The sequence below is a fragment of the Melospiza georgiana genome, chromosome 4, assembly GCF_028018845.1.
Source record: "Melospiza georgiana isolate bMelGeo1 chromosome 4, bMelGeo1.pri, whole genome shotgun sequence".
In the NCBI taxonomy this organism is placed as follows: domain Eukaryota; kingdom Metazoa; phylum Chordata; class Aves; order Passeriformes; family Passerellidae; genus Melospiza; species Melospiza georgiana.
Window position 1 is genome coordinate 31,476,222 of NC_080433.1, and position 13,914 is coordinate 31,490,135.

The following is a 13,914-nucleotide window of genomic DNA, read 5'->3' on the forward strand; positions in this document are numbered from 1 at the left end:
GCTGGGTTGATGGTTGGACTTGATCTTGGAGGTATTTTCCAGCCTAAATGATTCTATGGCTCTGTGACAGGGGGGAGGTGTGAGGTCCAAGGGTTAGTAAGGTTCTGCATCCTCTGGGAAAGCCAATTTGGTGCCCAGTAGCACAGAAATGAGGGTGGTTTCCAGAAGAAGAGCAGCCATAGCTAGTGGAGATCAAGGGATGAGGGAAGATTATGTTGTGACAAACTTTGCTTGAGAGGTGGCTGGTGTTTATTGAACCACAGGTGGGTGGCAGCTTCGACAGGAAATTTCAGCAGAGGATATCAGTACTTCTGTTTCTGAAAAAGAGAATGAAAATTGACAAGGCTATAAATACAGCTATGTGAAAGCACGCTGTCTGGAGGACCTGGGCTGTGATGATAAATGACTGCTGAGTGCTATTTAGGGCACAGAGGCCTAAGGAAGTGCCAGCAAACTAAATATCCAGTCAAGCCTTGGCATCTTCACTAATGAGTTCAAAGGAGGATGGCAAAGGGCTCCAGGCTCCCAACTTATCCGGTGCTGATGAAGTCCCTGTGGTGGAAAATAGCTCTGAGAGGCATGAACTGCAGCAGTGTCTCTGCAGAAACACTCCCAGGCAGCAGTGCTGGGGTTGTGAGGGCCTCATTAGGAGGCATGTTCACCAAACCGTGTCAAGCAGATCATCTGGCATGGGCACATGGCAGGGAGGTAGCACAAAAGGGGCTCTGGCACACGGACTCGGTGGGGACAACATTTGGAAAATATGATGGGCATCAAAACCAAAAGGGGTTGGTGTGACACCAGGTCAAACAACCTCTGGAGAGAAAGCCCTGTGGAGCAGGGATGGCCAAGCATCCTGATCTGCTCATTTCTCCATGCCCACTTCAGTGCCTCCATTTATTTTTGCTAGCATGATCAAAAAAACCAAGTCACAAGAGGGTTTTCAAATCAGAATAATTCCCTGGCCAAGCACCAATAAAATTCTGACTTTTTATTCCCACCTGGTATGTAAACACATTTCAAAGGGCTTCAGCAGCAGAGGAGAAGGAATCTCTAATCTGAGCCAGCTCCTGTGAGCTGGAGCAGTGGCCGTGCTCCCTGGGCACTGGCTATTCTGTGGCAAGGCATCACTCCTGATCTGTGGGGAATAAGGGAAGGAAGTGGCTCCAGAACCTGGTGTTTGCACTTGCCTTGGGCTGCTGACATTGCAGCTCTGTCGCTGGTGGGCTGAACTCTGCAGTGTCCCCATCCTCCTGCCTACCCCCAGGCTGCCCTTTGGCTCTTTTGGAGGAGCCAGAGGAAACCAGGTCGAGGAGCTCATCTGGATTAAAAAATAACCCAGGGGAAAAAATAAATTTAAAAGGATTTTTTTCAGCCAGATCAGTTCCCCAGCTGGGTTTGGCGGATGGAGTCACGCGCAGCAGAGCTGCTAGCAGCACTGGAGTTTGGAGCCATTCCCACCAAAATTGTGGGGATTGTGCTGGGGATGGCAACTGCAGAAGTGCAGGGGGCCTGGGCAACAGCAGCAAGGTGCAGCAAACCGTGCTTGGCCTTGCTGAGCTGGTACTCACAGGGACCATGCACATGAGGGGCAGAGTGAGATACACATCTCTGAGCACTGGGGGAAACTGGAGAGGAGCCAGCACAGGCAGTGGCAGGGTGATGATGTGGGCAAAACTGGGGTTCCTACTGAGGGTAGGAAAGGGCTGAAGAGTGGAGGGTAGAGAGGGAGAGTGCTGGCATAGAAGGCTGAGGAGGGACTGAGTGACTGTGCTGAGCTGCTTGTCCTGCTGGTCCTGGCCACTTGTGATGTTGGCCAAGGTGCCCTGAACTTCCTCCCATCAAACAGATCCCAGGGCTGGCTCTTGCCAACACACAGCAAGGGCTGCAATGTGTTAACACTGACTTAGGGAGGCTGAGGACTATGAAATGGATTTAGTCCCCTTCTAATGGCTGAGATCTGAGAAAAGATTTGCAAACCACCCCATCAGAAACCCCTATTTCCACAGAACTAAGAGCAGGGCTCCCCAGTCTTCTGAACTCAGCTCCCATGTGCTGGGGCTGTCTGTTTACAGAGATGCACAGCAATGCCTTGCTCATCCCCAGCTCCCTCGCTCTCCTCTGGAATCCCCAAATACCTCCAGTTTATCACTCCAGCAGCATGGCATTCCCACAGGGGAGCAGGTGCCACCGTTGGCTAACCAAGGCATGTCAGAGAGACACTGCTGCTCCCCTTGTTCTGGGTACACTGAGCACACAGGCTGGCTGGAAATGAGAGACACCAGGGGAGATCAGCCCCCTGAGGAGTGTAGCCTCCCCACAGCTCCCAGGGAGGATCCACAACAGGGACAGAGTCAATTCTCCATTATCTGCAGCACAGGGAAGGCAGCTGGGCTCATGAAGAGCTGGCAGGAAGATGGAGGAGCTGAGGGGATACAGCAGAGTTTGAGACTTTGCACTGTGTTTACACAACGTGTCTAAAACACGAGGCCAAACCATTTCATTGGGACCTGGCTGACGTGCAGCACTGTGCCCACGGTGACTGCTGCTGGAGGGAGAGCAGACACCCTCAGAGAGGCACCAGGACAAACCCCTGCAGTTCCTCCCGCGCCGGCGCAAAGGCCAGCACAGCCCTGCAGGAACAGCAGTGCTGCACACAAAGCGTGGTGCAAAAGCTCGAGGATGCAGTGCCAGCGAGAGGAAACTGTGCCTGGAGCCTGAGCCTTTGTGCCAGTCCTGCCCTGAAACTCCTCAGCTTGTTCCTGTGATGGGCCATGCTGGCCACTGCACTGAGCAGATGCCCTGAAGGCAGGAGAGGGTGACCAGCCTGAGGGATGTGTGGGTGGCATGGAGTAGTCAGAAACACCACCATGGCCAACAACAGCAACACAGATCTTGCTTATTTAACTAAGCCCCTACCCTAACTCATTGATCCATCATGCCTTGATTAGAGATTGGCCAGAAGGTGTTTGTTTTAGATTATACACAGAAACTCTTGTGCTTCTGAGGAAGCTCTGCTGTGTGTCACGCCCAGGTGTTCAAACACATGAATTGCATTGCTCAATATTCTTGTGTTTGGAGAAAATAATACCAGCTTCTTTCTATCTGTGCTCTGTTCTCCCAGCCTCTGAGGTGCCTCAGGTAGCCTATCCAAGTGGTTCTTTGCAACCCCCAGGGCCAGAGCTCCCAGAAAAGAAAAGGGGATCAGCAGAGGGGGTGAAGCCAACAGACATCATTTCCTCACCCTTCTCCCCACCTCATCAATTTCCCCCATCCCACTGACACTAAATGCAACTTCACCAGGCCTGAGCTTGTTCTGTCCTCAAGGCATCTGTGGTATTTTAGACACATACATGTTCTCCCCACCCTCCAGCCTCTGAGACCCATCTAAAGGGCTGAGGAGGGGGCTGCAGCCACCACCAGCAGCACCTCCCACAGCTGCCACTTGGCCCTGGGTGGGCAAAAGCTTCCCCTCAGCACCAGCACATCTACTCAGCCTTGGCTGTGAGCAACGAGCTTCCTGCAAGCAATCTGGCAACCCTGGGGAACTCAAACTAAAACTGAACCACAGAACATCACTCTGCCTCCCCACCAGCTGCAAGGGCCGGGGAAGACCTTTTTAAATAGAGTCTGCTGATCCCTGCTCAGTCTGAAGGAAAGCTCAGCAACATCTAAAAGTTGCCTGTTTTCACGTGCAAGGATTGTTCACTACAGGAAAAACAGGTTTAAATAAGTAAAAAGAAAAATAGAAGAGCACTTGAAAGGGAAATAGTTCTGCAAATTGAGACCCAAAGAATCCCGGAGGTATTTGATGCTTGAACAGCTGAATGAGATGCCATTCTGCAAGGCGAAGCATTCAGACTCATTTATTTATTTAAATTGGCATGGAGATGCTGCTCAAATTTGCTGCCTGCAGCCATGCATCAGCCAGCATCCAGCAGGCTGACAGAAGCACCTCAGGCACAGGGGGGTGCAGAGCCCCCCTCACTCACTGCCTTCCTCAGGAGGGATTCCTTCCCTGAGGTGGGCACGGCAGCGAGGGTGGGCGAAGCAGGGGCAGCTCATCCTCCAGACCCCAGGCATGCACTGCCCTCTTCTCCAGCCATGGTTTCCCAGGTCAGGTGCAATTGCACACGTGGTTCTTGGGAGACCCACGGGGACGGGGCCATCCTTGGCTCCCCCCAGGCTGTCACACTGCTGGTGTCACATCAGATGCTGCAGAAACAGCCCAGCAGGAAGGAAAGCAATAATTCTCAGAGCGGTTTGGCCCTTGGCCAACAGTGTGTAAGCACAGCAGGGAAACCCAGCTCTGGGGCACCTGTGAGATGGGGCAGCCTGTGGCAAGTTTCCCCAAATTAATTTGGGAGTGGGAGTTAGCAAAAGGCAGGAGCAGCCTGTCAGACCAGTCCTTGGAGGTGTGACAGTGCCGGTAACAGCTGTACCTGCCCGGGCAGGCCCGCAGGCTGCGGGTGGGATGCAGACCCCGTGCAGCCATCTGAAACTCTGGCTGATGGTCCAAACACGCTGTGGTCTGCTTACAGGGAGTGCCCACAACTTGTATTACTGCTTTCTCCACCCTGTGGTAAGCAGGGACAGAGAAGTTTTGGCCCTGGCATGGGAGAAGAGCCAAGGGAAGAAGTCAGTAACTCTGCTGAGCATTCTCGTTGCCCTCGCAGGGCAGGAGGGCTCCCAACACAGATGGAAAAGGTGCTGGTTCTGAGGGGTGGGTCCTCCAAATGCAGGACCCACTTTGGAGGTTCCTTCTAGCCCCTCTCCTGCCCAAACAGAACTGCTGCAGTTGGTGAGAACAAATGGCTGTCAGGGCAGGAAGCAGCAGGAAATGGGAATTCACTGCATGAGGTTTGACGAGTCCACATAGGACAGGACCAACTCATTTTTGGCCACCAGCCTCTTCCTGGCCCCCCATGGCTCAGGATGTATAAAACACCTCAAGGGTTACTGCAGCCTGTCAGGAATGACCCTCAAAAAATCGGGCAGCTAGGAAAAGGGGATTTTTGTTTCCCATTACCAGCAGGGCCTGAGCCCAGCTGCAGTCAGAGAAGAGGTTTGTTGGTTGAAGCTGGAAATAAAGGTGAGCTAAACCCAATCCAGGTTTTGTTTAACTGCATTATATTCCTGTCTTTAGGGCTCTGCTGACATTATATGTTGTTTTCCAGACTAGCGCCAGACATTTTCTGTGGACACATTCCCAACGGTTTTCCAGATGAAGAGCTGTGATAAAAACCTGACCTATTATGTAGTAGGGCACTTCCTCTTCACCCTCACATATTCCAGGAATGGGATTTATTTGGGATATTTGCAGCTGTGAAGGAATGGCACCTTGGTAAAGCATCTCATGAATCACAAAAGGAACCCTCCACAATTAAAATGCAGCTAAAGAAAACACATGAAACCCGAGATATAGAACAAATCCCAGCTTGAATCATCTGGTTCCAAGACCTGCGAGGAGCCCATTGAGCTTAGCTAATATCTATTCACAACATGCAAGGAGCAAAGACAAACAGGGGTGGCCTGGAGCTAAAGTTACCCGGGCGCTGATGCAGAGAGGACACCAGCCCCCTGCCCTGCCCTGACAGCGGCCAGGACACCCACCCTGCTCCCTCTGTATGTGCCTCTCTGCTGCTGGCACCATGCTGTCCTCACACCTCAGAGCCCTTCTCCAGGCAGGGCAGGAACACCACAAATGGGAGCACACAGCCCTCTGCAAACTCAGGAGCTTTTTGGTGATGAGACCTCAGGCTTGGAAACAGCCTTGGTGCACTCCAGGCCCTGTGGCAGCCTGGCAGTGCCAGTGTGGGATGCACCCAGAGGGCAAGAGTGAAGCGCCTTCTGTCCTCCTGACCCCCAGCTCATGTCTGGTGACATGACAGCCCCTTGCCAGGTATTTCTCCCCCAGGAGCCTGTCTGAGGGGCACATGCAGCAGCCTCCTTCACGTTCCTCCATGGAGGTGCCCCAAACACAGCAGTCAATTGTGACACCACATCCAGGAGGCGAGACAAAGGCAGCGCTGTGTAGGAGCATGCAAACCTACCCAAGCCCCCATGGCAGCCCTAAGTGACCCACAGGGATCAGCTGGCAGCTGACCCTGACATGAAGCCACTGCTCCCTCCCTCTCCCTGGCCAGGACAGCGCTGGTGCTCCCAACCAGCCCACGTGAAGCTCTGCCTGCACTGGCACAGGCAGCGTGAGCTGGGCAAGCAAGGGCTGGCCATGAAATGCCTGTGGTTAACCCGAGCCACTTTGGCAAAGCAGGTCACTGGCTGACCCAGCAATTTTGAAAGTGCCCAGGAGGAGGCCAGGCCTGCTCCTGAGGAGGCTGATGGTGACAGCAAGTCGGGCTCAGTTACCTTTTAACCCTGCTCAGCTGCAGGCAGCTCAGATGCAATCAGATCTTTCAGTGTCATTTCCTTTCCAGGTCTCATTCTGCTTTCTGAATTTTGTGTTTCTGGGCAGTTGGGAATCTGCCCTGGCTTGGGAGATGAGCAAGTCTCCATTGAGGGCCCGGTGGGGTCACGAGCCCCCGTGCAGGCAGGGACTGTGGGTCTGAGAGCCTGCCAGGCCAGGCAGAGTGTGCAGCTCGTGGCAGCACAGCCACACTAGCCCTGCTAATAAACCATCACCCTGAGCAGGGTTTAATGGCTCAGGCAGGTTAATGAGCCTGGGAGAGCTGGTCTGGTTCACGCCTCACACGTGTGGCTCACTCAGTGCAGCCAGGAGGGCACCACTATTAAACCAATGCAGCCACAATTTGCCAGCTAAGAGACTGCAGGGTCAGAGCAGTCCTGCTGAAGGTGGCTCCGTTGGCTCTCCTGCCTGTGCCTGTCACCCCTTCTAAGACAGTTTAAATGGTTTTCTCTTGGATGCTTTGATAAACCTCTGTAACTCACAAGTAATTCAGAAAAGAGCAATAAAATGAGATGTAGATAGGACAGGCACACAAAGGGGGAGCAAATGGCACACATGTTGTAGTTGCCAGCTCCAGACACAGACAACAGTCCCCTCCTTGGGGGTCCCCTTTGATGGGAAAGGCAGCTATTGGATTTCCAGGATGTCACTGCTCTGTGTCCCCCTCCTCGCCAAGGGTGGAGGAGCTGTGGGTGGATACAACTGGGGTGCAAGCAGGGGTGAGGCAAGCAGCCTGCCAGCACAGTGTGGGCAGGCTGAGGTCTCCCTCGTGTCCTGAGGGGCTGCCCTGGCTCCTCACTACATGTGAGGGATGTCTTATGGGCCTTAAGGGATGTCTTAAGGGTGCTGTAAGCACCTCCTGGTACCTGCATCCATGTCCCCTCTGCCCCTGGAGAAGGAGCAGTACCTTTGGGACAGCCCCACCCAACACTGATAACTCCTCTCCACAATGTTATCAAAGGCCTTATCAATGCATGCAGCTGGCGCCTGGTTGCAATAAAATTGGTTTCAAGCCTGTTTTCTTTAGTTACCCATCTGGACACGCTTGCATCAGCCTCGTGGGCTGGGAAAATCAATCCCCCATTCAGTCAGCAGCAGTTTAACTCATCTGGCTGCAGGTCCCGCGGTGCCTTTGCCTGTGCTGGAGGCTGGATGGGGGAAGGTGAGGGGAGCTGCTGTGCTCCCAGGGGAGGTCGGCTGCAGTGTGAGCCAGCCTCACCTGGCACGGGGCTGTGCTTATCAGGGGCTGCAGGACTTCTGGCCCTACCCCCACTCCTTCCCAAAGCCACTTGCCATGTCTCTGCATGTCTGCGTGCCTTAAAGTCCAGCCTGTGACTTTCTGATAGATATGATCACAACAAGATGCTGGAAAAGATGCCAAATCAAAAGATGCTCAGAACATCAAGGCCTAAGAGGGGAGGGCAGGAAAAGCAGAAGGGATGGCTGGACTGGGGCCTTGCCTGAGCCCTTCAAGGCAAAGATGTGCTGTCAGGGAGGCTGTGGTGGAAACCACACCATGGGAAATATTTCAAAGCTAGCTCCAGAAAACATTGTGCCAGGAGCAATTCTGCAAGTGTATGGAGATGGCTATGGTTTAATGTGCTTCTCCTGTCTCTGATTTATGGGAGGAAGAGTCACAATTCAGAGGTGTTGGGGCCATCCCCAAGAAACAGGCAGCCAGAGAAAATCCACAGGCTGAGGTGAGCCTCTCTGGTCCTGGCCAAGTCCCACAGAAAAGGCCCAGCAAGCATCCCTGCCTGGGTGCCCCAGGCCAAATCTCTTCCGCTGCTGGTGGACACCTTAGGCCCCCACAGCATGCACAGAAGAGTTAACTGCTGCTTCACCATGCTGCTTCACAGGGAGCTTCCTGTGGTTTCCCCCACTGTTTTCCATCCGTGCCTTCATGACTGTCTCACTCATGTGCAGCCCAGGCAGCTCTTGGCATCCCTGTGGCTGCAAGCTGAGCACAGCTGCTGGCTCAGCCAGGGGCTGTGCAGCCAAAAGCCGAGCTGCAGGGACAGCCCAGAGCTCTGCTGTGGCTCAGCCTTCACACCATGGAGAGGATGTGGGCTCTGGGATGTGGCCATGTCCAGTCTGACAGCACCTTCCCCCTTCTCCCAAGTTTCCTCCCTCAGCCCCAGAAGGTACTGACTGCATTAATCACTGAGATCAGACCAGGCTCTGGGTCAGAGGCAATGCCACTACTTGTGTCACTGGGGCTTTTCCACCTCTGTAAGCATTGGATATGGGCAGCATCAGACACACTGGGGAGCACCCCAGAAGCTGATGGAGGTGAAGATTCTTCTGGAATGAATGCAAACAGCAAAGTCAAACTCGTCTAGATTACAGGCACCAGACCAAAGCCACCCCAGCATGCCATTTTCCTTCCTGCCCATGCTGGTGAAGTGACACTGACACACATCTCAGTACGCCCAAGGACATGGCCAGTGCTGCACTGGGTGGGCCTTTGAAAGAAAGCATTTCTTGACAAATTCTGCCTTGGCTGTGGCTGCTGCCTGGGACAAAGCTGGGAGGGAACATGCCTAGAGATACCACGACTGGTGAGTAACTTGACATGCAGGTGCTGGAATTCAGGTCTGCAAGAGGCCCTGCAGTGAGGATTAAGGACAGCAAGGCTGGAGAGAGCATGTGATGGTCTTGTCTTCCCCCTCAGCACCTCCATGGGACCAGGACTTCCTTTTCTGATTGCACAGCTCCATTTTAGAGGATTTGGAAACTGTACCCAAGTGGCAAATGAGAAAACTCCCTTTGCCTCTGCCCTCCCCATGGTACTTTTCAGTTCTCCTCTGGGAGCTACCAGCAGGCCAGGCCTGCAGCAAGGGGGGATGAGAGGAGCACGTGAGATGGGGAGGCTGCAGGCCCAGGGAAGCACCGAGATGCGTCAGTTTAACCTGAGCCTGGTTTGGTGGGGAGGAACACAGTGAGTGCCTGCAAAATTGCAAACCAGGGGCTGGAGGGGGTGACAGGTGATAGCTGAGGGTGCTGGGCATGGAGAGAGAAGTGCAGTTCATTTTTCTCCAGTTTTTTTTCTTTTTTGGTTTTTCCCCTCATGTTGTGATAATTATGTTTGTAAAAGCAAATTAACACTCAAGTGTGAAGAGCAAAACTCAGCCTTGGGAAGGCGGGAAGGAGCAAACTGCCTCCCTCCAAGAGGGCATCTGCCTCTCCTTGACTGCAGTGACAGCTCCATGTATCCCCAAGGCTCCCAGACATTCCTTTGGGGTACACATGGCTTCCAACGTGTTCCCAGAATCCTTCCAGCCCCTGCTGTTGCATCATTCACAGAGATATGTTCCTTTTGACTTCACCTTCACCTTTGCTTCATCCAGTTCTGCACACTGGGGAAAAAAAAAAATCCTCAGGCTTATCTGGTTTCCAGAGCCAAACAGTGCTTACCTGCTGGTTCCCGTGTCCATCCCTGGGAGAGCTGGCAGGTACTGACCCCCTGCACTCCACAAGGTGCAGGCTAACCCAAGCTCAAGCAGAGAAAAGAGCTTGAGAAATGAAGGCAGACAATATTCTCCTTTTCTGTTTGCTGCTGCTCCTGAGGGGAAGACACCAGAAAACACCCAGCCAGGCAGCATTTCTGCCACAAGAAGGTTTGCTGTCATACTCAGAGCAGGTGATTCAGAACAGGAGCATGCAGTGACATCAGGATTCTCAGTGCCCTGAGCTGCTTATATTCGATTGCTGTTGGAAACCTCCTCTGCCTTGCTGCAGAGATGCCTCTGAAGCCACTTCTTCTGTTTTTTACGGTGGAGATTTTTATCAAACTTATGTTGAAACACATTCAGTGGCTGCAAACCGAGTTTTTGCTTCACCTTTCCAACAAGCCACCACTGACTTGGTATTACTCACACTTCTGTGGTTCTTAGAGGCAGTGGTGGCAGCTCTCACACATCAAGTGGTCTGAAACTCTACCACAAAATACAGCTCCATGCTAAAGAGCTTGCAGGCTGGAGAGGCATTAGCAGGTACATGTGGTGTGAACTGGGCCTGTCAGGATGCCAGTGGCAGCAAACACTCTTTGTCTCCATGCCACTGCCCTCCTTTGCCCTCCCAGCTGCAGAAAAACTGGATTTTTCATGCTGCTCTGTAGTAGGAGATGAGGATGAAATGCAATCTCTCTGCCTTTAAGATTGCAAACTGAAAAACAGCCAAATGCTATTTGCATTTCAGCAAATAATCCAAGGAGCAGGGCTGCCAGAAACCCCTAAATGAGAGCAAACAGTCCTTATCTGGCAAAGTTTTATGTTACCTAACAGCAGTGCAAGTTTAAGGGCATTTGTTTGTTTCTGTTGCACACAAGGCATCTTTTCTGGGCGGATCCTGCTGTTAGGGTTAGTCTCTGAGTATTTGTACCAGCACTTGTTCAACTTCCCTCTTGCTCAACGACAGCCTGATTGCAGGAAATGGTGGTTGCCAGTGACTGTAATTTTCTTCGGATACAAGGCCTCAGAGCACTCAAGGAGGAGATAAATATCATTGTCTCAGGCCGTTTGCATCGTGACTGATAGAAATGTCACTTTGTTGTTCCCTCCCTGCCACCAGCAGCGCAAAGTGAACAAGGGCATCGGATTTCAAGACTGGTTGGCTCAAAGGAGAACTTTGTTTGCAGAGTCTAGCCCCAAAGGGCATTAAAAGGACTCTAATTCCAAAGGGGAGGGGGGGAAAGACATGACCTTTTGGGGCTCTTCTGGAGAAAGGGTGACAGTGAAAGTTTGGCTCTGCCACCATTAACTCTGCTCTGTAACCCAGTGCGAAGGAGTTAACCAAATGTCAGTGACTTGAACTCAGAGAGACCAAGAATCACTTACCAGCATTAACCACGGGGTGAAGAGAAGTTGCCTAATAGCAACTGAGCACATGCCCTTGGGTGCAAACCAGGTTCACCCAGAAGTGATGGAGAAGGGCCTTTCCATCCCTGCCTCTGGCTGTCAGGCTGGAGCTACCAGCTCCGCCGGGTTTGTAACACCCAGCACATGCCTGACACCCCGCCTGCAGGGTCTTGCCCACACCAGCCACTTTTGGGACTGCCCAAGAGGAAGAAAATAGGGCATGTCACACATCATGGCCACCAAAACATGAGAAACCCATATAGAACAATATGTTGCTTCAAAGCCTTGTACCTGGCAAGGCAGAAGCATGGAATGAGGAGGTGCAAATCGTCACAGGAGTGAGAGCACCACCTTGGCTTCAGCTGCACACACAAAAGTGTCTCAGTTAGTAAACAGGCTCAGCTGTGGCTGGCTGCTGTTTTATCTTGCTGCTTCCATCAGAATTCATTTGCATGCAGCCGTTTGGATTTTTAGACCATTTAAGGTTAACTCATTGCAATATGTTAATCGGCTGTTTCCCCGGAGGAGCAGCCGCCGGGGCTTAGGGAGCGTGGAGAGCAGGAGCTGCTGTGCCAGCGGCAGGGTGATCATCTCTGCTGCATTCGTGCCTGGGGCTGCTGCATGCCCAGGACATGCAGGGTGATCATCTCTGCTGCATTCGTGCCTGGGGCTGCTGCATGCCCAGGACATCCCTGCAGTGTGCTCAGCTACTTCCTGGCCTTACCAGCCCCACACATCGACCTGAGCTCAATCCCTCTCTTCCCCGGAGAGCATCACAAGCCACGCCAAAGGGGTGTTTGGATGCCGTGCAGCCCACAGGCACACATGAGCATTCCCTTCCTCCCTCCCCTCTTTTGGCTCATCATGGAGCTCATCTGAATTGTTTTGCTATAAAATCCCTTCCTTGCTGCTGGTGCTGGGTTGGGTTGAAATTGGCCAGTGGATTCAAACCGTATGGTGGGCGGCTGATAGACAGGCAGATAGACAACATGATTGTGAGAGCTTCATTTCTGTAAGGAATCGGGCTAAAAATGACTCCTTATCCCAAGGGAGATTGTCCAGCATGTCTCAAACCAAAGTACACAAAACAGGGAGAAAACACTCCACAAACAGCAACAGTTACAGCACTAATTCAAGATTAGCACAGTCAGTTTTCTACCCTACCACAACCTCTTTGTTTGGCCTCCAGCAAATCACATAACTTTTCTAATCCTCTGTTTCTTTTATGTAAAACAGCACCAAAGGTTTGGGGTTTTACCTTTAGGAGAAGGGATGATGACTGAGTAAATTAGAAATCATGAGGTGCTTGGATACTACATCTAAGACTACAGCCTCACCCTGGTGCCATCAAAGCAGATAATACCATTAGTAAAAACATATAAAACCCCCAACTTCTGTGTCTGAACCCGTAAACCCAGAACCACATGGCTTTGGAAACCAGGTCCCCCTTTAGAGGAGGTACAGATGCAGTTGCACTGGTGTGGAGGAGATGGTGTGGAGGAGATACCAGCATGCTGCTGCATCTGGCAATGTACTAGCACATGCTGAAACAACAGCCCTCTGCATCTTTCTGCTCTGATGCTCAATCCCTCTCTGAGCTCAGGAAAAAAAGAGCAAAATCTTGTCTTTCCTCACACAAAGATTCAGAGGCAAAGCTAAAATCCCACATTCCCTTCACATTGTTGAGCGGTGTAGCAGAGGGGCAGACACCTCAGGGAGGCTGCAGGAGCCTGTCTCTCCTAGTTAGGAGTGCTGAGCGTGGCAAACACTGTCACAAGACCGAGGAGCTGTGGTATTGCAGGTGCCTCTCTGTGCACAGGATGTTATTCTACCTCTAGGTTTGTGGTCTGAAGCTCTTGAACATTTGCAATCTCTGGGTGAGCCCGTAAGCCTTCCGTTTTATCACATTAACATGGAAAAGTGTTAGCTGTCTTCACATCACCCCAGGGGTAATATTTGCAGCAAAGGGATAATGTTTTATGAGGAAAGGAGGTCTGAAATAGTGATGTTTTCTTCCCTTTAGTGCCAACCATCCCTTCTTGATGGGTGTTCACTGGCTGGGGGAAATGAATTGGTGATGGCTGCCCATCCCTAATAGGATTTATACTCCCAGAGCTGAAATCACCCACACATGCAAGGCTAATGCTCTCACTTGCCAGCCATCTCAAAAAAAAAGAAAAACCAAAAACCAAAAACAAACCCCCCCCCAAAAAAAAAAAAAAAAAGAAAAAAAAAAAAAGAAAAAAACCCCCAAACAAACAAAAAAAAAAACCCCCCACCAAACCAAAGAAAAAGCAGTAATGGACTCAATGCAAGTTGAATCATGGCTGTCAAATTCTTCATAGGGATGTAGAAGCTGGGGACTCCCTCCAAGCCCAGTTCTCTGCTAGGGACCCATGACTGTCTTGAAGAGCACAGTCCTATCAGAGAGCAACTTCATCCTGGACCCACAGGGATGGGGGGATGCTGTTGTCTTCCCACCAATATGATGTTGCTGTCATCAAGGTGGAGCCTTTCCGTGTCCTCAAGGACTTGTGCTGGTGCGGTGTTGTGTCTGCCACAAAATGACCCCTCTCATGTCGTGAGAGCTTCCCTTTCTGTATCGTTGTCTTCCTCCTCTGTCCTCAT